The sequence below is a fragment of the Suncus etruscus genome, chromosome 5 (genome assembly GCF_024139225.1).
Source record: "Suncus etruscus isolate mSunEtr1 chromosome 5, mSunEtr1.pri.cur, whole genome shotgun sequence".
Classification (NCBI taxonomy): Eukaryota; Metazoa; Chordata; class Mammalia; order Eulipotyphla; family Soricidae; genus Suncus; species Suncus etruscus.
In genome coordinates, this window is record NC_064852.1 from 125,199,218 (window position 1) to 125,219,542 (window position 20,325).

Below are 20,325 nucleotides of genomic sequence, written 5' to 3' on the forward strand. Positions count from 1 at the left end.
CTCAGATAAGGTGGTGGTGGGAGATTGGTGACATTGGTGATGGGAACGTTGCACTGGTGAAGGGGTGTGTACTTTTTATGACTGAAACCCAACTACAATCATGTTTGGAATCAAGGTACTTTAATAAAGCTATTTAAAACAGGTCTGAGTATTTTAAGAAAAACAGAATATTGATGATACCTAGTGAAATAAGCAAAAATAAGCCATTTGGGGTCAGAGTTATAGCACAGTCATAAGGTGTTTGCCTTGCATGCATACTACACAGGACTGACACAGGTTAGATCCCTGGCATCCCATATGGTCCGTCCCCCGAACCTGCCAGGAGCGATTCCTGAGCACTGCCAAGCTTTGCCTAAAACAAAAAAAAAATCAGTTTCTTATAACAGTATCATAATAGGTATTTTTTTCATGTTTTACAGCAAGAACTTCATAGATCAGGAAGAAACAATGATTTGATCATGGTACTCAAAGATAAAGAAATATGATCAACATAAATCTTGAAAGACCCTCAGACATGGGGAAACAATAATAGCCTTATGAAGAGCAGAAAATTTAATAAGTTTATTAAAAGAACCTCATTTAAAGGAAATGTAAGAAAATCTTTTATAAAGTTTTTTTTTAAAAAAAATGCAATAAAAATTTACAAAAAACTATTCAGAACAACAACAACAACAAAAAAAAAAAAAGGAAAAAATTTCCCCAGACAAATGGAATAATAACCCACCACATCTCAGTAATAATTTTACTTTTGGTTTGTGGGCCACACTCAGTTACTCTCCGGGGCTACTCCTGGCTATGTGCTCAGAAATCACTCCTGGCTTGGAGGTCCATATGGGACACCAGTGGATCGCACTGTGTATCGTCCTATGTTAGTGCGTGCAAGGCAAATGCCCTATGACTTGCACCACTGCTCCAGCACCACATTGATAAATTTTATATAAGAAAAATTTAAGCTACAAATTCAAATATAAATAATGAATTAATAACAATCCATATGTGCTTTTATGGAAGTATCTATATACTCTACATTTTTATTCATTCTTTTGTTGTCAAGTTTTGTAACATATATGATAATATATATAAATATACCTCATATACCTCATATAGATGAGTAATATGCCTCATATATCATTCCTTATTATATGGTAGTAAATATATATATGTATATGAATCAGCACGAAAACATATATTTCAATTATTTCTTATAATATGGAAGGTCCTGTTTTCTTTATAGTCCTGTTCTCTATATAGAGAAAACAAAACAAAAATTAGTTGAATAAACTTCCCACCATTTTCTTATTTTGGATGGCTAAATCAGGTTGTGCTCAGGACTTACTTTGGCTCTGTGTTCCAGGAGCATTCATGGCAATATTAAAAGGACTAAACCTGGGGCCAGAGCATAACCATGAGTAACCCCTGCGTGTCACCAGGTGTGGCCCAAAAAACAAAAATAAATAAATAAAAAGAGGAAAAAGACTAAACCTAGGAAGGTCATGTGTAAGCAAAGCTCTCTACCTTTTGGATTAGTTCTCCAGGCCATAAAGTACCTATAGTTTTAGATTATATAAAAATAAATTATCACAATATAGTGATAAGTAGGATCCTAAAAAGATAATTCTGTAATTAAAATATGATTTTATTGTCAAGATGTTTTAAATTGAGAGAAAAAGAAATGTGCGATACTAGTGTAATTTAAATATGGTATACTATTTATAACCCATAATATATGTCAAAATTCGAAAATAATCAGAAACTTATGAAAGCAAAGACTATTGAAATGAAATAGTTAGGGACCAGAGTGACAGTACAGCATGTCAAATGTTTGCCTTGCATGTGGTGAACCAGAGAGTAATTCTTGGTTTCCCACATGATTTCATAAGTCTACCAGGAATGATTTCTGAATAGAGAGCCAGTAGTAAACCCTGAGTATTGCTGGATGCTGCCCCAAACAAAACAAAACAAAACAAACTAAAATTGAATGAATAAATTGATCTTAATGAAATACTACTGGAAACATAAATTTATTTACATAATTTAAGGTTATACTTTTAGATTTAATACACCAGGGACCAGAGCAATAATACAGTGGGTAGGGTGTTTGCATTGCATATGAGCAAATTGGAATCGATTTTGTAACCCCATAAGAACACCTGAGTTCACCAGTTGTAATCCTTAATCCTACTTTCAGAGCCAGATCTGAACCTCACTGTATTTATAACCCCAAAACCAAAAAAATATTTAGAAAATTCTACTTATGATTTTTATTACATTGGAGTAAAAATATTTATTTATAGGGCTGGAGTGTTAGGGAATTTGCCTTGCAAATAGCTGACCCAGGACAGACCTTAGTTCGATCCCTGGCATCCCATATGGTCCCCAAGCCAGGAGAGATTTCTGAGCACATAGCCAGGAGTAACCCTTGAGCATCACCAAGTGTGATCCAACCCCCGTTCCAAATTGAACTAGTTAAATATTTCAAATAAAATTATATAAGAAAGGAGAAATACTCATCAAAGTTACTCATAAAATTCCAAGATAAAGTACTTGCTGGAAACAATCGTAGGTAAGGTTTATGCTTGACATATAGCTGACCAGAGTTTGATCTTCAGCATCCCAGATGAACCCCTAAGTCTATCAGGAGTAACCCCTAAGGGCAGAGTCATGGATAAGCATGGAGGTCTGTTGAGTATGATTTTCAACACCTCTCATAAAACTGAACTCCTAATACCTTTCCTTTTATTATGTCTAGCAAATTATGACAACGATAAAATGATGAAATACTAAATTCATTTTCTATTTCCTCTCAAAATAAGAGAAAATAATAAAATAAACTTTGAAAGTTGTGCTAAGAAGCTATGTATGAATACTTTTTGACATTAATGTAAAAATAATGTAAAAATGTTGACAAAAATGTAAAAATAGGATGATGGGGCCAAAACACTAGTAGTGTGGGTGGGGTGTTTGCTTATTACATGGAGGACCAGGGTTACATCCTCAGAACCACTGAGAAATGTCAGGAATAATGACTGAGCACAGAGCCAGGCGTAATCATGAGTAATCATTGAGCACTAAAAATAGTGGAACACTTGCTTTGCATGTGTAAGGCCTGGATTTGATAAAAAAAAAAATATAAAAAGATGAAGATGTTGATGAATAAGAACAAAAACAAAACAAGAGCAAGGAAAAAAAAACAAGTGAAAGATCAAGAAGAGGGACAGGAACATGAAGAACAAGAATAAGAAAAAGAACAAGAACAGGAAGAACAGAAAAAGAAAAAAGAATAGGAAGAACAAGAAAACAAAATAATTGACAAAGGAAAACTAAATCGATAAATAAGAATTTGATATACATCTGTTGATATACCGTCATCATTAAGATGTTTGGGATAGTTCCTTTCCTGACCTATTAAAAGTAAGCATCAGGGGCTGGAGAGATAGCACAGTGGTAGGGCTTTTTTGCCTTGCATGCAGCCGAACCAGGACGGACAGTGGTTAGAATCCCAACATCCCATATTGTCCCCTGTGCCATCCAGGAGTGATTTCTGAGCTTAGATCTAGGAGTAGCTCCTGAGCCCTGCCAGTGTAACCTAAAAATTGAAAGAAAGAAAAAGAAAGAAAAGAAAGAAAAAGAAAGAAAAGGAAGAAAAAGAAAGAAAAGGAAGAAAGGAAGGAAGGAACGAAGGAAGGAAGGAAGAAAAAAGAAGAAAAAGAAGAAAAAATAAAAAATGAAGAAAGAAGAAAGAAAGAAAAAGAGAAAGAAAGAAAGAAAGAAAGAAAGAAAGAAAGAAAGAAAGAAAGAAAGAAAGAAAGAAAGAAAGAAGGAAGGAAGGAAGGAAGGAAGGAAGGAAGGAAGGAAGGAAGGAAAGAAGGAAGGAAGGAAGGAAAGAAGGAAGGAAGGAACGAAGGAAGGAAGGAAGAAAAAAGAAGAAAAAGAAGAAAACTTATTCATTAATAACTAATAATTTTGTTGGTTTCTAATCACAGTTATTAAAATTTTTTAAAAATAAGTAAGCATGAATTCACACAGACACATTCTGTGTTGACTCAAGCTTCACTAATTTTCTTCCTTTGAAATACAATTAGCTAAGTTTTTCCATGATGAGTATTTACTTATCTTTGATGGAACATTTTTGTCGATATTTCATGACACTTTTAAGGTTCATTAAATTCATTTGATAATAAAGAAATTGAAATAGGTGATTAAATTATGTGGAAGAATAAAAATATATAATATTCTTAAAATTCTCAACAGTTTTAATGCCTTTCTAGTAAATTCCTTTCTGTAGATTATTCTAAAGTGTGCTCTGATTGATTACATCTTAAAAATATTTTAACCTTTATGACATATTTTTCTTACTACTTTACATTAAGACAACAGAGATTTATTTTATCTTTTCACCAATTTTAGTTATTTGAATATTTAATACATATTCCTCTCGAGCTCAGAAGTTTGTTTCCTACAATTAAATTTTCTTCATCACTTGCTCTATGCTGCATTAGCATATCAGTCTGTGCTATAAACAATTTTATTGTTACTTCTATAACTATATTTGAAATATTTAAAATGAGAAATAGGAAAGCAAGATACAAAGAAAATAATCTACAGCATTGGCTTTCAACACTTTTATACCTGTTACTAGAGGTGAAAAACTCAGATCTATGAATAGTTCAAAATTATATCTTTGAGAAGTCTTTCTGATAAATAAGTTCTGAAACTCAGGAGGTAATAGAACCTTATATATGTCAGCAAATGTCTAAGAAATTTTGCACCTTATGTATAAGTTGTCCTCAAAACCCTCTGGTGATATGAAGTGATATCAAGAATAATTTCAGTTTTCTAATGCTTAAAGTATAGAAATAGATTATTAGGAATAGCATGCTCCTACATTATTTATCTGAGAAATTTAAAGGTTCCAAAAATGATAATTTATATATTAATGCTTACTGATATTTCTTTTTGCTATTATTCACAGCTAGATTTAGGAGATTTTGCAGAAAAACAGAGTTTTGAACAGTTTCTCTTTCTCTGTAGATATTTTGTTTAATGAATATCTTTTTCTTTACTAAAAGAATTCAGACATTTTTTCATGGGAGAATCATGCCTTAGGCTCTGAAATGATCTGAGGTTTCTCTTTTTCCCTCCAGGCTTTGGTTCAGGAACCATTCCCATGATGCAGACTTTGATGTACATTAAATTTATTCTGTTTTTAATGTTATTTTATGACTTATTTTAGTTTGCTTCTCAATCTATTTTCGTTAATTGTAGCTTGAAATTATTCTTAGGAACTCTAGAAAAAATATTGTTTCCTCAGAATTCAATCACATTATTTTCTAGATTATCGATTAAAAATGAATCAGAGCACACATTTAGATCCTTGAACTTTGACTAATTAGCTGTGATTTCAATAATGTGAAAATATCAATCATTTAACGTCTTTGAAAGTTCTTTTGTTATGAAATTACTTGACATATATTATTTTCTAATTTATTTTTAGCACTAATATTATACAGGTCTATATCATTTTCCATATCTTTAGTCCCTTCTCCATGGCATAATAAAATATTGATCTAATGCCCTATCTGGTATGTTAAAGATTTTTACTTTGAGACATTATTACTCTTACATGCACTGGAAACAATTATGGTATGCTGACACAGCCATCAAGTCATCACCTTTCTTTAAAAATCGTTCCTATGAGAACTGGTGGAACAATTGTAGCAATATTTATATGAGCTCATATTAATTCATCAGACTGCTTTGTATTAATGTTAAAGTGAAATCAACTACCTTCTGGATCATTGTGGACAAGTAAAATTATATTATAGTGTATCAGATATCATCAGTGTTACAACTCTTATATAACAAATCTTTACACCTCATATAACCATATTTCTGTAAGCCACAGTGACCTCAGAAACAGTCTTCGCAACCCAGGACAGAAACGTAAGTATTATGTGATTTATTTATTTATTTATTCATTTATTTATTTATTTATTTATTTAATTTATTTAGTTAGTTAGTTTTTGTTTTTGGGGGGCCACACCTGGTGATGCTGAGGGGTTACTTCTGGCTGTGCGCTTAGAAATTGCTCCTGGCTTGGGGGACCATATTGGACGCTGAGGGGGGTCGAACCCTGGTTTGTCCTAGGCTAGTACTTACTGGCAAGGCAGACGCCTTACTGCTCTGCACCACCACTCCAGCCCAGGATTTTTTATTGCTTTTTACATTTTTTATTAACTAACTCTGGAATTACAAAATTGCTCGGGATTGGGTTTAGGCATACAGTGTTTCAACACAATACCTTCATCAGCATTAATTTTCTTCCATCCATACCATCAACCCTTTCCAAATTTGCCTCCCACCTACCAGTCCACTCCCTCTCACACATTCACATACATACATATGCACAAAAATATACTATTTTATTCATTTGACTGTAATTTACCATATTGTTGCTCATAGAATTTTGTATATAACTTGTTATTACCTTTCAGTATCACCTCCTCCACTACCCAACTAAACATGTCCTTCCACAATAAATTTGGCCCTTAATTTCCTATCCTGCAGTCATTTTATGTGATATGTTCCCTACTAAATACCAGTTCTCGTGGTCTATGTTTTTATTGACTTTGGGTATTCATTATTCCAGTGTGTACCATGGTTTCAGTTTTTTTTTTTAATAATGATTTTTATTTTGACCAAAGTGTATTACATATCTTTCACAGTAATATTTTAGGTACAAATTGACATTGAATCAGGGGAATTCCCACCACCAAAGTTGTCCTCTCTCCACCCCCATTCCCAGCATGCATTCCATATTCCCCTCCCTTTCCCCTGGAGCTGCTATTATAAGTGGTCCCCTCTGTGTCTAGCTTGTTGTAGATCGGGTATTGATTCTGTTGTCCTTGGTATTAAAGTCCGATTATTTTTATTACTACTTAGTGATCATACAACTGTTTGGTCTTGGTGCCCTCCATTGTTTCCCCCTCAAATTGAAAGGTGGAACAAGTTGGTTCAAGTTATGTGGTTCTGATTGAGAAAATAAAATATAAAAACAACAGCAACAACAATAACAAACCCCCCCAAAATTATATTGTGCTGCATTTATTTTCTGCATAGGCACAGATTTGGGGCTTTTTCGTTCAGTCTTCTTTTCCTGTAAACTTACATTGTTTCCTGATTTTGATTAGTTGGATAGTGCTGCAAAAAACATAGGCATGAATATGCCTTTTCTCTATTTTGTCTTTGGACCATTTTATATTTCCAAAAGTATACTTGTTGGGTCAAATGGAATCTTAATTCCTAAATTTTTAGGAAAGTTTATATAATTTCCCAGAAACTTTGATCAGTCAACATTTCCACCAGCTGCAAAGGAAAGTTCATTTCTCACCACATTCACTCCAGAAATGTTTTTTTTTTTTGTTGTTGTTCCTTTTGATGTTTTTCAGCATCTGTGATAGAAGATGATATCTCAATTATGCTGTGATTTTTATTTTCCGATTTACTGAGATACAGACAACATTTTCATGTGCCTTTGATCATTTGTATTTCTACTTTAAGAATGATTTTGTTCATTTCCCAATAATTTATAGGGTTGGATTTTTTCTTGTAGTTTTAGCATCTGATATGCGATTGATATTACTCCCTTATCAGATTATTTGCCTATAAATAGTTTCTACCAATATTTTGACGTTTTGTATTCTAGTCACCTTTTTCTTTGAGTTGCAGAAGCGTTTTTATGTAATATCTTTTATCATTTACTTTTTTTCATTTTTATTTATTTTTTCATTTAACAGGTTTATCTTTTCTTCCATATGATTGGTCAATGGTGTTTCTCCCTTGGAGATAACATTACCTTCAATGTCATGATGACTTTGCTTAAATTTTTCTCTCTGCGTCTAATATAAAAGATATTTTGATTTGATTTTTGTGATAGTATTAAAAAGAGGTTTGTATATATATGTATATACATATATATGTTCCATATATATACTTGCATATTCCATTTAGCTGAGTAGTTTCCCCAAGACCTTTTGTTGAAGTTTTCCTTGATCTGCCTAATATTTTCCAATCTTTATTGAAAATTAGTTTGTCACATAACTGAGGCTAGTCTCAGGATATTCCACCCTAATAAAAGAAGAACAGATCATTATCTTTAATACCTTGTATTGAGGGTCCCAGAACCATGCATTTTATTACAGTGACTTTGAGCATATATTGAAGTTGAAAAAATGATTTAACCCATATTCATTTCCCAAAGAGTATCTTAGCTATTCAGGAGGTGTATTTAAACCCATGTAAATTTCAGAAGTTCTTTATAGTTTGATACATTTGATTAAAAATGTTATAATATCCTTATAGGGACTGCATTGAATCAGTGTAATACTAGGGGGAATGTTGACTTTAATAAGATTTTTATCCTCTAAATCCATAAACATGGGAAATGTTTCCATCATTTTGTATACATTTATTTCTAAGAGTGTTTGTAGTTTTCTTTATAGGTCCTTTATGTAATACCAAAGTACTTATTTTTCTGAGAATATATTGTGAATAGGCTTGTTTTAATATAGTTTTATTCTCTTTCATTATTTGTATATAGGATAGTAATAAAATTTTATGATTTAATTCTTTAAAACAATATATTATATAAATATATGTATGTTATATAAATATATTGTTAGAGGAGCTTTATATAGAGCCTTTAGTATTTTCTAAATTTAGTATCACGATGTGACCTACAAGTAGTTAGATCTTGACTTCTTTCCTATTTGGATTCACTTAATATATTTTATTGCATACTTGCTATGGCAAGAATTGCCAGTAATATATTTAATTGAAACATTGAGAATAGATAAATTGCTTTTTGCTTGATTTTAGAAGGGTGGGTTTATTTGTTTCCAATTGAGTATGTTAGTAAAGGGCATGTGATAAATGACTTTGTCTACTTAACTATTTGATTTAAAAAATTTCTTTCAATTTCCATTTTGTTGATTTCCTTTTAAATTATGAATGTGTGCTAGACCTTGTCAAATGATTTCTCTGTATATATTGATATTATATAACTTTTATTTGTTCTTTTATTGATATTATATATTATGTTTATTAGTTCAGATATGTCAAATCATTCTTATATCACCAGGATGAATCCTATTTTTAAATCATATTTTATTTGAACACCTTTATTACAAACATAATTGTGGCTGGGTTTCAGTCATGTAAAGAACACCCTGCAACTCCAGTGCAACATACCCATCACCAATGTCCCAAATATTTTTGGATGAGTTTTACTCTCTTAAGAACCTACATCTTGACAAAAAAAAAAAGGAGAAAAATCACCAATCCCAAAATTAATGAAACCAGAGCTGATTCTTTGAAAAATCAAACAAGATTGAAAAACATTTTTATTTCAACCAAAGTGGATTACATATCTTTCACAAAAAGAGAAAGAAAAACTTTAATAAAGCAAACCAGTCCCAATACCCATCAGACAAGGGGCTAATATTTAAGATATACAAGGTACTGACAGAACTTAGTAAGAAAAAAACATATAACCCCATCAAAAATGGGGAGAAGAAATGAACAGATACTTTGTCAAGGAAGAAATACAAATGGCCAAAAGACACATGAAAAAATGATCCAAGTCACTATTCATCAGGGAGATGCAAATCAAAACTACAATGAGATGCCATCTCATACCACAGAGACTGGCACACAACACAAAGAACAAGAACAATCAGTGCTGGCAGTGATGTTGAGACAAAAGAACTCTTATTCACTGCTGGTGGGGATGCCGTCTAGTCCAGCCTTTATGGAAAACAATATGGAGATTCCTCAAAAAACTGGCAATTGAACTTCTATATGATCCAGCTATACCACTCCTAGGGATATACCCTAGGAACACAAAAGTACAATTCAAAAAACCCTTCCTCACACCTATATTTATTGCAGTGCTATTTACAACAGCCACACTCTGGAAACAACCCAGATACCCTTCAACAAATGAATGGCTAAAGAAACTGTGGTACACATACACAATGGAACATTATGCAGTCATTCGGAGAGATGAAGTCATAAAATTTTCCTAATCGTAGATGTATAAGGAATTTACTAATCTACTCTGTTAAGTGAAATAAGGCAGAGGGAGAGAGATAGACACAGAATAGTCTTACTTATCTATGGGTTTTAAGAAAAATTAAAGACATAAATGTAATATGACCCAGAAACAATAGAGTTAAGAGCTGGAAGGGCTGGAAGGACAAGCTCACAATTTGAAAATAATCATAAAGAGTGGTGTACTCTGTTAGGAAAATAACTACACTAACAACTAACATGACAATGTTAAAGAATGAGAGAAGTAGAATGCCTATCTGGAATACAGGTAGGGGGGTGGGAAGGATCAGGGGAGTAATTGGTAGTGGAAATGTTGTACTGGTGATGAGGGGTATTCTGTTTATAACTGAAACCCAAATACAAACATCCTTGTAATCATGGATCTTAAATAAATATTTATAAATTTTTTTAAAAATTATAGATGGCCAAAGACACATGAAAAAATGTTCCATATCACGGACCAGAACAGTAGGAGGCGCTAATGGTAAGGCATCTGCCTTGCAAGTGCTAACCTAGGACGTATCATGGTTCGATCCCCCAGGTTCCATATGATCCCCCAAGCCAGGAACAATTTCTGAGCGCATAGCCAGGAGTAACCCTGAGCATCACCTGGTGTGACCTCCCAAATCAAATAAACAAAAAAATGTTGCACATCACTAATCATTAGGGAGTAGCAATTTAAAACAATAATGAGATATCATCTTACACCATAGAGACTGGGATACATCATAAAGAATAAGAACAACCAGTGCTTGCACAGATGTGGGAAGAAATATTCTAATCCACTGCTGGTGGAGATACAAATTAAGGATCCAGCCTTTTTGGAAAAAAATATATTTCTAATCCTCAAAAAAATTTTTTATGCTTTTTAAAATGTTAAGCATAAATAACTTTCCTACTGGAAATATGCATTATCAATATAAATACTATTATTAGGCTTGATTTTGTTATCTCATTTTTGAGTAATAAAAATATTATGGAATTCCTTTTTTTTAAATTTATTTAAACACCTTAATTACATACATGATTGTGTTTAGGTTTCAGTCATGTAAAGAACACCACCCATCACCAGTGCAACATTCCCATCACCAATGTCCCAAGTCTCCCTCCTCCCCACCCGATCCCCGCCTGTACTCTAGACAGGCTCTCCATTTTCCTCATACATTCTCGTTATTAGGACAGTTCAAAATGTAGTTATTTCCCTAACTAAACTCATCACTCTTTGTGATGAGCTTCCTGAGGTGAGCTGGAACTTCCAGCTCTTTTCTCTTTTGTGTCTGAAAATTATTATTACAAGGGTGTCTTTCATTTTTCTTAAAACCCATAGATGAGTGAGACCATTCTGCGTTTTTCTCTCTCTCTCTCTGACTTATTTCACTCAGCATAATAGATTCCATGTACATCCATGTATAGGAAAATTTCATGACTTCATCTCTCCTGACAGCTGCATAATATTCCATTGTGTATATGTACCACAGTTTCTTTAGCCATTCGTCTGTTGAAGGGCATCTTGGTTGTTTCCAGAGTCTTGCTATGGTAAATAGTGCTGCAATGAATATAGGTGTAAGGAAGGAGTTTTTGTATTGTATTTTTGTTTTCCTAGAGTATATTCCTAGGAGTGGTATAGCTGGATCGTATGGGAGCTCGATTTCCAGTTTTTGGAGGAATCTCCATATCGCTTTCCATAAAGGTTGAACTAGACGGCATTCCCACCAGCAGTGGATAAGAGTTCCTTTCTCTCCACATCCCCGCCAACACTGTTTATTCTCATTCTTTGTGATGTGTGCCATTCTCTGGGGTGTGAGGTGGTATCTCATCGTTGTTTTGATTTGCATCTCCCTGATGATTAGTGATGTGGAGCACTTTTTCATGTGTCTTTTGGCCATGTGTATTTCTTCTTTGTCAAAGTGTCTGTTCATTTCTTCTCCCCATTTTTTGATGGGGTTAGATGTTTTTTTTCTTGTAAAGTTCTGTCAGTGCCTTGTATATTTTGGAGATTAGCCCCTTATCTGATGGGTATTGGGTGAATAGTTTCTCCCACTCAGTGGGGGGCTCTTGTATCCTGGGCACTATTTCCTTTGAGGTGCAGAAGCTTCTCAGCTTAATATATTCCCATCTGTTAATCTCTGCTTTCACTTGCTTGGAGAGTGCAGTTTCCTCCTTGAAGATGCCTGTAATGTCCTGGAGTGTTTTGCCTATGTGCTGTTCTATATATCTTATGGTTTTGGGGCTGATATCGAGGTCTTTAATCCATTTGGATTTTACCTTCTGACTGGGGGACCATATGGGATGCCAGGAGAAAAAAAAAAAAGAAGTTGTAAGACTGATTTAAGTCTAGATTGGTAAGGAACAACCCAGGATGCACTGAGGAATGGTTACATAAGAGTTCACTGGACAAGAAAGCTAGGGGAAACAGAAAATTTGTTCCATAGACCAATGAGTGGGAAACAGAAAAGTTCCCATGGTCGGAGAAAACAATGATCAATGGTCAAAAGAGTGTTGAATAATTTACAACAAATTTGTTGAATTTTTGAATTTGCTAAATAGATTTTTTTAATTTATTGAATTTGAATTCTTGAGTATGTTGAATAAATTTTTGAATTTGTTGAATAATTTACAAACAAATGTAAATTTTTTAATTGAATAATTATCAAAGAGTGTTGAATAATTTACTCTAGTTCAAAATTCATCCTCAAATATGTCTTGTCTATAACTGAGATTACCCCTAACTAAACACAGAAGTTGAGTTTCAGTAAAAAAAAAATTATGGAATTCCAAGTAAATATTTTTTCCTTTTTCAGCAAATGTCATCTAGATATGTACAAATTTTAATAAAATACATTTAAAATTGTAAAAAAACAACCTAGAAATTGAACTTGTATAGGATCCAGCAATACCACTCCTAGTAATACATCCTAGGAACACAAAAATAAAATACAAAAATGTCTTCTGTACTTCTATGTTCATCACATTTACAATGGCCAGAATCCGGAAATAACCTGTGTCCAAGAACAGATAAGAAGCTAAAGAAACTATGATACATCTACACAATGGAATACTATGCAGCTTTTAGGAAAAATGAAGTCATAAACTTGGTTTATATATGAATGAATTGGGAGATTATTATGCTGAGTGAAATGAGCCAGAGGGAGAGAAATAGACACAGATATAAGAATTAGTGTGATATATAAAAAGAAAAGATGGTAATAATTTCTAGAGACAATAGAAATGAGGATAAAGAGGATCAATCCATGGTCATGCCATGCCACGAAGAGTGGTAAATACAGTTAGGGTAGTGAACAGTTGGTGAACTGTGACAATGATAGAACTGATTGCTGTTCTCTGGATAAGGACTGGATGTTGAAGTGGTATACAGTGATATGTATGATTCTCTTTCACTAGCAGTAGTGGTGCAAACCAGTGTCTAAAAGAAAAAAAAAAGAGAGAGGGTGAGGAAGTAAGGGAGGGAGGTAAAAGGCCTGCCCCAGAGGTAGGACAGGGGATGGTGGAAAAGGGTGGCTTGCAAGTGGTGCTTTCGTGGTGGGACATGTGCACTGGTGAAGGGTGGTATACATTGTATGAGTCAAACTCAATTGTGAACAATTTTGTAACCATGATGCTTAAATAAATTTATATTAATACATATATATCTATATCTATCTATCTATCTATCTATCTATCTATCTATCTATCTATCTATCTATCTATCTATCTATCTATCTATCTATATAAAGTAAACCAGAAATAAATGGGGAATGCCGCAATAGAAATCACAGAAATTCAAAATAGATCAGATATTCTTTTGAGAAGCTTAGTTAAAAAAAGAGGCCTTCAAAAATTGGACAAATTCTTATCTTCTCACCTCCCAAGGCTGAATCCAAAAAATATGGAAAACTTGAACATTCATATCTATCACCTTAGGGGAATCAAAATGGTAATCAAAAGTTTTTTCAAAAAATAAAAGCCCAGGCCCAGACAATTCACTAGTGACTTATTTCAAATCTTCAAAGAAGACCTACTGCCAATCATTTTCAGGATGTTTGGTAAAATGAAGAAACAGGAAACACTGCCACACAGTTTCTATGATGCAAACATCACCCTGATACCAAAAGCACCTGCACACACACATACAAACACAAAAGGAGAGAGAGTCACAGGCTGTTATATGTAGTGAACACAGATGAAAATGTTATTACCAAAATACTAGTAACTAGAATTTAACAAATATTGTTTCTCTGCTTCATCTCCATCCTCTGCTTTTTTGCTGCTCTGCGACTCACACCAATTGCTAGCTTCATCTGTATCTCATTTCTGGTCTTTGGTTACTGTTTATAAATTGCTGACCAGTTGCTCTTCTTTAGTTCTAAGTTTTCCCTTTATGCTTCTTCCAAGTATTGTTTCCTCCACTGATCTAAGTGCTAGTCTGTATCATGTGTGTGCTAACTCATTTTCTTTTGTATCATAAGTCCCTGTTGTCTTTCTGTATGTATCATTCATTCTTGCCAGTCCATCTGAATATTTGTCTGACTCCTGTTTGGCATGAACTGTTTATCTGCACCATCTGAGAAACATTTTTTTCCATAGTCCAGTCTTATGCATTGCCCAATCCTTTATACAGCTAATTTTGCTATCTCACTGAATATACCTATATAAATAATATTTAAATTATGATAATTAGATTACTGAGATTATCTGTTGCACCTACCCCAATTCCTCTCTCTATTTTTGCCTATTGGCCATTTAAAATAAAGCTGTATGCCTTATATGTTCCAGAGAAGGATTGGACAGTGGAATTTTGAAAAAAGTACAACTTTTACAAACGTTTTCTATGTTTTTATTTACTCATGAAAATAAGCACACTTGTTCTAATATTTCTAAACACATCAATAATTTTAGTACCTCAGTTTTTATACTTATAAGTATTTCTCTTAGTAGTAAATTTGCTTCAATTATATTAATTTATATAAACATCTTACAAATTTCACAAAGACGCATTACTTTGCCATCTTATTTAAACGATCACTTCTCACTCCATAAAATCCAATCCATTTTCCATATGCTGTTTTCCTTCATAAAACTCATAAGCATATTTCTATTCTATCTTACACTGTCTGTCTCTCTTCTCCATAATTTAAATTTCATGAAAAAGGAGAATATCATCCCTCGTGGCTTGCCTGCTTCTAGCCTTCATCTTGGTAAATAATAATTCTATTAAAATTTCTCAATACCCATCTCTTCAGAATGCTCCTCACTGATGTGTCTAGAATTTAGATGTTTTTCAAGCTTAGGATATATTTAAATACTTGGACTTCACAAGTAGATAAAGTGAAAAAATTATTTAAACACCAGACATAGTATTTGAGAAAATATGTCTATATAAACAAGTCTAACACTTTAGTCTTAGATTCAAAACTTTAGAATATATTATTGCACATGATTTTTATATATTTTCTAATCTTATTGATATCTTTATCAGTTCTTGCTGTACTCATATTGACTTTAATTTGAAAGTAGTCATTGTCCATGGGGCCAGAGCAGTGGGGCAAGCAGTAAGGCATCTGCCTAGCCTGCCCTAGCCTAGGATGGACCGCAGTTCAATCCCTTGGCATCCCATATGGTCCCCCAAGCCAGGAGCATTTTTTGAGAGCATAGCCAGTAGTAAACCCTGAGTGTCACTGGGTGTAGCTCAAAAACCAAAAAAAAAAAAAGTAGTCATTGTCCAAAAGTCCTCATTTTATTATTATGGTTTTCACTAAATGTGAAGGGATTTGAATTAGTAAAAACCAGTTGAGTAAAACAAATTCCAGCTGCAATATCAACCAAAGGAACACACAGATTTATCAAATATGAGACCAAATAGAGTAAATGAAGTTTACTTCTTAGACTGTGAGTATTGCTATATAAAGAAAGATAGTGTCCTATGTCTAAGTAAAGAACTGTAAACAAGGCTTGAAGGAATGTGTTGAAGTGTCTCATTAAGTAGAAATGTTGTAACTAACCTTAAATAATTTGATAGAATGATAAACTATTTCCCTTGCTTCCTCTATGTTAAATGATAGAAATAGACCTAAGTAACAAAGTGAATATTTAAAAAATAATAACTATGGAACTGGAAAAATAGCACAAGGGTAGGTCATTTACCATTTATATGGCTGACCCAGGATGGACCTGGGTTTGATTCCTGACATTACCTATGTTCTCCTGAATCTACCAAGAGCGGTTTCTGAGCAGAGAGCCAGGAGTTACCCCTGAACCCCACCAAAAATAATAATAACAATAATAATAATAGCTATTTAGAACATGCTATTCAGTTGTATTTTGAGAAGAAAAGCACCTGAGAGTCATGAAGATTTTATTTTTTTCATCTGAATTAGAAAGGAAGAATGATGATAAAATTTTGGGATTGTCTAAGTGGAGAAAGTACATAAAATTATTTATTTATTCAATGTAGACCACCAAATTTATTTCAAGTGGTCACATGTATTAGTAATCTGGATATGTAATATTGGATATGTAATAAATTGTAATCCTTATAAATAATATATTTAGTTATCATTTTCTCAAATACTTCTGATAAAAACTGTCCTTATTGACAATTTATTTAATAAAAGCTTTATATAAGTACACAATGCAATATTATTCAACTGTAAGAAAATAAAATGCTGACTTTTTCTACATTCTCAGTAGAGCTGTAACATATTCATAGTAAATTAAATAAATCAAAAGTTTAAAAAATATACTATCTCTGGGGCCGGGCGGTGGCGCTAAAGGTAAGGTGCCTGCCTTGCCTGCGCTAGCCTTGGACGGACCGCGGTTCGATCCCCCATTGTCCCATATGGTCCCCCAAGCCAGGAGCAATTTCTGAGCACATAGCCAGGAGTAACCCCTGAGCATTACCGGGTGTGGCCCAAAAATAAAAAAAAAATACTATCTCACTCATACGTGAAATATAATAGAAAAAAGGAAAATAGATCAAAGTTTTCCAGAAAAAATTCTACACATAGTAACATCAGAATTACCAAGGGACCTCTCTCTCACATTCTTATTCAACATAGTGCTGGAAGTTCTTGCCTTAACAATTAGGCAAGAAAAAAATGTCAAGGGCATCCAGATATGAAAGGAAAAAGTTAAGCTTTCAGTATTTGCAGACAACATGATAATATATTTAGAAAACTCTAAAAATTCTACAAAAAGCTTCTAGAAACAATAGATTTATATAGAAAAGTAACAGGCTACAAAATTAACACACAAAAATTAATGGCCTTCTTATACACCAATAATGATAAAGAAAAAAATGGATATTAAAAAACAATCCAATTCACATTAGTGTCACACAACTATCTTGGAGTCAACTTAATTAAAGAAGTGAAGGATCTATACAAAGAAAACTACAAAACCCTGCTTCAAGAAATAAAAAAAAAAGCTGGAGCTATAGCACAGAGATAGGGAATTCGCCTTGCAAGTGACCAATTAGGACAGATCTTGGTTTGATCTCATGATCTTATATGGTGCCCTAAGCCAGGAACAAATCTAAGGGCTCATGGATTGGGAGGATTAACATCATTAAAATGGAGATACTCCCCAAAGCATTTACAGATTTAATGCAACCCCTTTAAGGATACCCATGACAGTCTTCAAAGAAGTGGATCAAACACTTCTGAAATTTATTTGGGACAATAAACACCACAAATAAATAATGCAACTCTTGAGGAAAAATATGGGAGGCATCACTTTCCCAACTTTAAATTGTATTACAAAGCTATTGTCATTAAAACAGAATGGTATTGGAATAAAGACAGACCCTCAGATCAGTGGAATAGACTTAAATATTCTGAGAATCTTCCCCAGACATATAGTCAATTAATCTTTAATAAAAGAGCAAGAATTGCAAAATGGAGCAAGGAAAGCCTTTTTAACAAGTGTGTTAGGACAACTGGTCAGCCACATGCAAAAAAGTATATAGAACAACATATAGGTAAAACACTCCATGACATTGAGACTAAAGGCATCTTCAAGGATTAAAAATTACTCTCCAAACATTGGAAATAAGATAAAGAGATGGGACTATATTAAGCTGAGAAACTTCTGAATATCAAAGGAAATAGGTACTAGGATACAAAAGCCACCCACAGAATGGGTGAAACTGTTCACAAATACCCATCAGATAAGTGAATAATATCAAAAATATTCAAGGTACTGCCAGAACTTAACAAAAGAAAAACATCTAACAGCATCAAAAAGTGGGAAGAAGAAATGAACAGACAATTTCTCAAAGAAATACAAATGGTAAAAATGCACATGAAAAAAATGTTCCACATCAATAATCATAAGGGAAATGCAAATCAAAACAACTCTGAGGTACCAACCATCCCATGCCACAGAGACTGGCACACAAGACATAGAACAAGAACAATCAGTCCTGATGAGGATGTGGAGAAAAATGAATTCTCATTCACTGCTGGTGAGAATGCAGTCTTCCAGCCTTTATGGAAAGCTATATGGAAATTCCTCAAAAAAAAAAAAAAAAAGAAAGAAAAAAAGAAAAAAGAAAAGAAAAGAAATTGAGCTCCCATATGATCCAACTATACAACTCCTAAGAATATACCCTAGGAACTAAAAAGCACAATACAAAAATGCCTTCTTCTATTCATTGCACCTATATTCACTGCAGTACTATTTACAATAGCCAGACTGGAAACAACTGAGGTGTTACTGAGTGAGGAAAGTAGAATTCCTGTCTCAAATACAGACAGGGGTGGGGGAATAGGGAGATGTGGAACATTGGTGGTGGGAATGTTGCACTGGTGAAGAGGGGTGTTCTGTTTATGACTGGAACCCAACTATAATCATAGTGCTTACATAAAGATATTATTTGAAAAAATACCAAAGAAACAGAAGGAATGGTTTGGAAAGGCTCATTGGACTGTAGTGGAGAAATGCCAGTACTTAAGTATATATAGAGAGAGTAACCTTGCACCTCAACTTATAAAAACTTAACTCTATCTTAATAATTTTTGGTACCCCAATAAATAAAATGTTTTAAAATTAATTAATGTTCCAGCATAGTAGAACTAATTTGGGATTTAAATCTAAAATTTTATTTTTTCATGAATAGGTCTTAAAATGCTAGTAAAATGCTAATAAAATTTAGATTAAAGCTCACCAATTTCCTAAAATATAGATATTGTCATTTTTAAGGAGGCATAAAAAGCATTAAACGTTGTGCTATCTATAAGTAATGGAAGCAGGTTCAACCTGAGTTTAAGTCCCAGCATGGGTGCATACTTGCTGTGAAATTCTTGCTGATTTCTTGCCATTTTATATTTTATAAATTGCCAAGTATAAATGGTCGACATGTACCTACATGCTAAGATTGCACTGAAAATGACATGTATACAAATTTTTATATATGCACATAAAATATATATCATGCTGTCTAAAGAGCCTTGACTGAGGGTTAGTCATTTTTCTTATTATTCTTTTTATTACTATTTTTATAACATATGGGACATTGATTTTCTGTTGATTGATTAAATCCTATTTTTCAAGAGAATATATTAAAGAGAGCAGCTGCTTAGTAATAAAAGAAAAATAAAGTCTAAAAATAAAAATTAAAGAATAGGAATAAAGAAATAAAGAAAAATAAAATCAAATGACTATGGTTTTCAAAAACATAAAAGTGTTTTTGAAAGATAGGAGAAATGATCATTATTGGTTATTATAGATTCCAAAATTCATTTGTTCTTTGTTGTAGTACAGAAATTACACCCAGTGTCTTACACATAAAAATAATGTGCTCAACTACTGAGATATATAACTTCTGGTTTTCTGCTTTTTTATAATCAAAGGAATTTAAGATTAGAGAAAATTTTAGAAGGTAGTAGGAAAACAATAAATCTTAATAGAACAATGGTAACACTTCAATGTGTATATAATAGAAGTCAACATTTTTAGACAAAATTGAGTATACGTTAAGTTTGCTATCATAGAACATGTTTAGAATGTTTTCTTTATATCAAATATGCCATTTTCCTTTCTATTAATAAAAAAATCTATCAGTTAGTTTACATAGATTCAAAATAGCAATGACAAAGCCAGAATGTATGCAGGCATTACTGATACACTGCAAACGGCCTTCCGTACAACATTTTGTGGCCCTGTCCTAGAGGAATCTTTTTTTGTTTTGTTTTGTTTTAGTTGTTTAGGTCACACCCC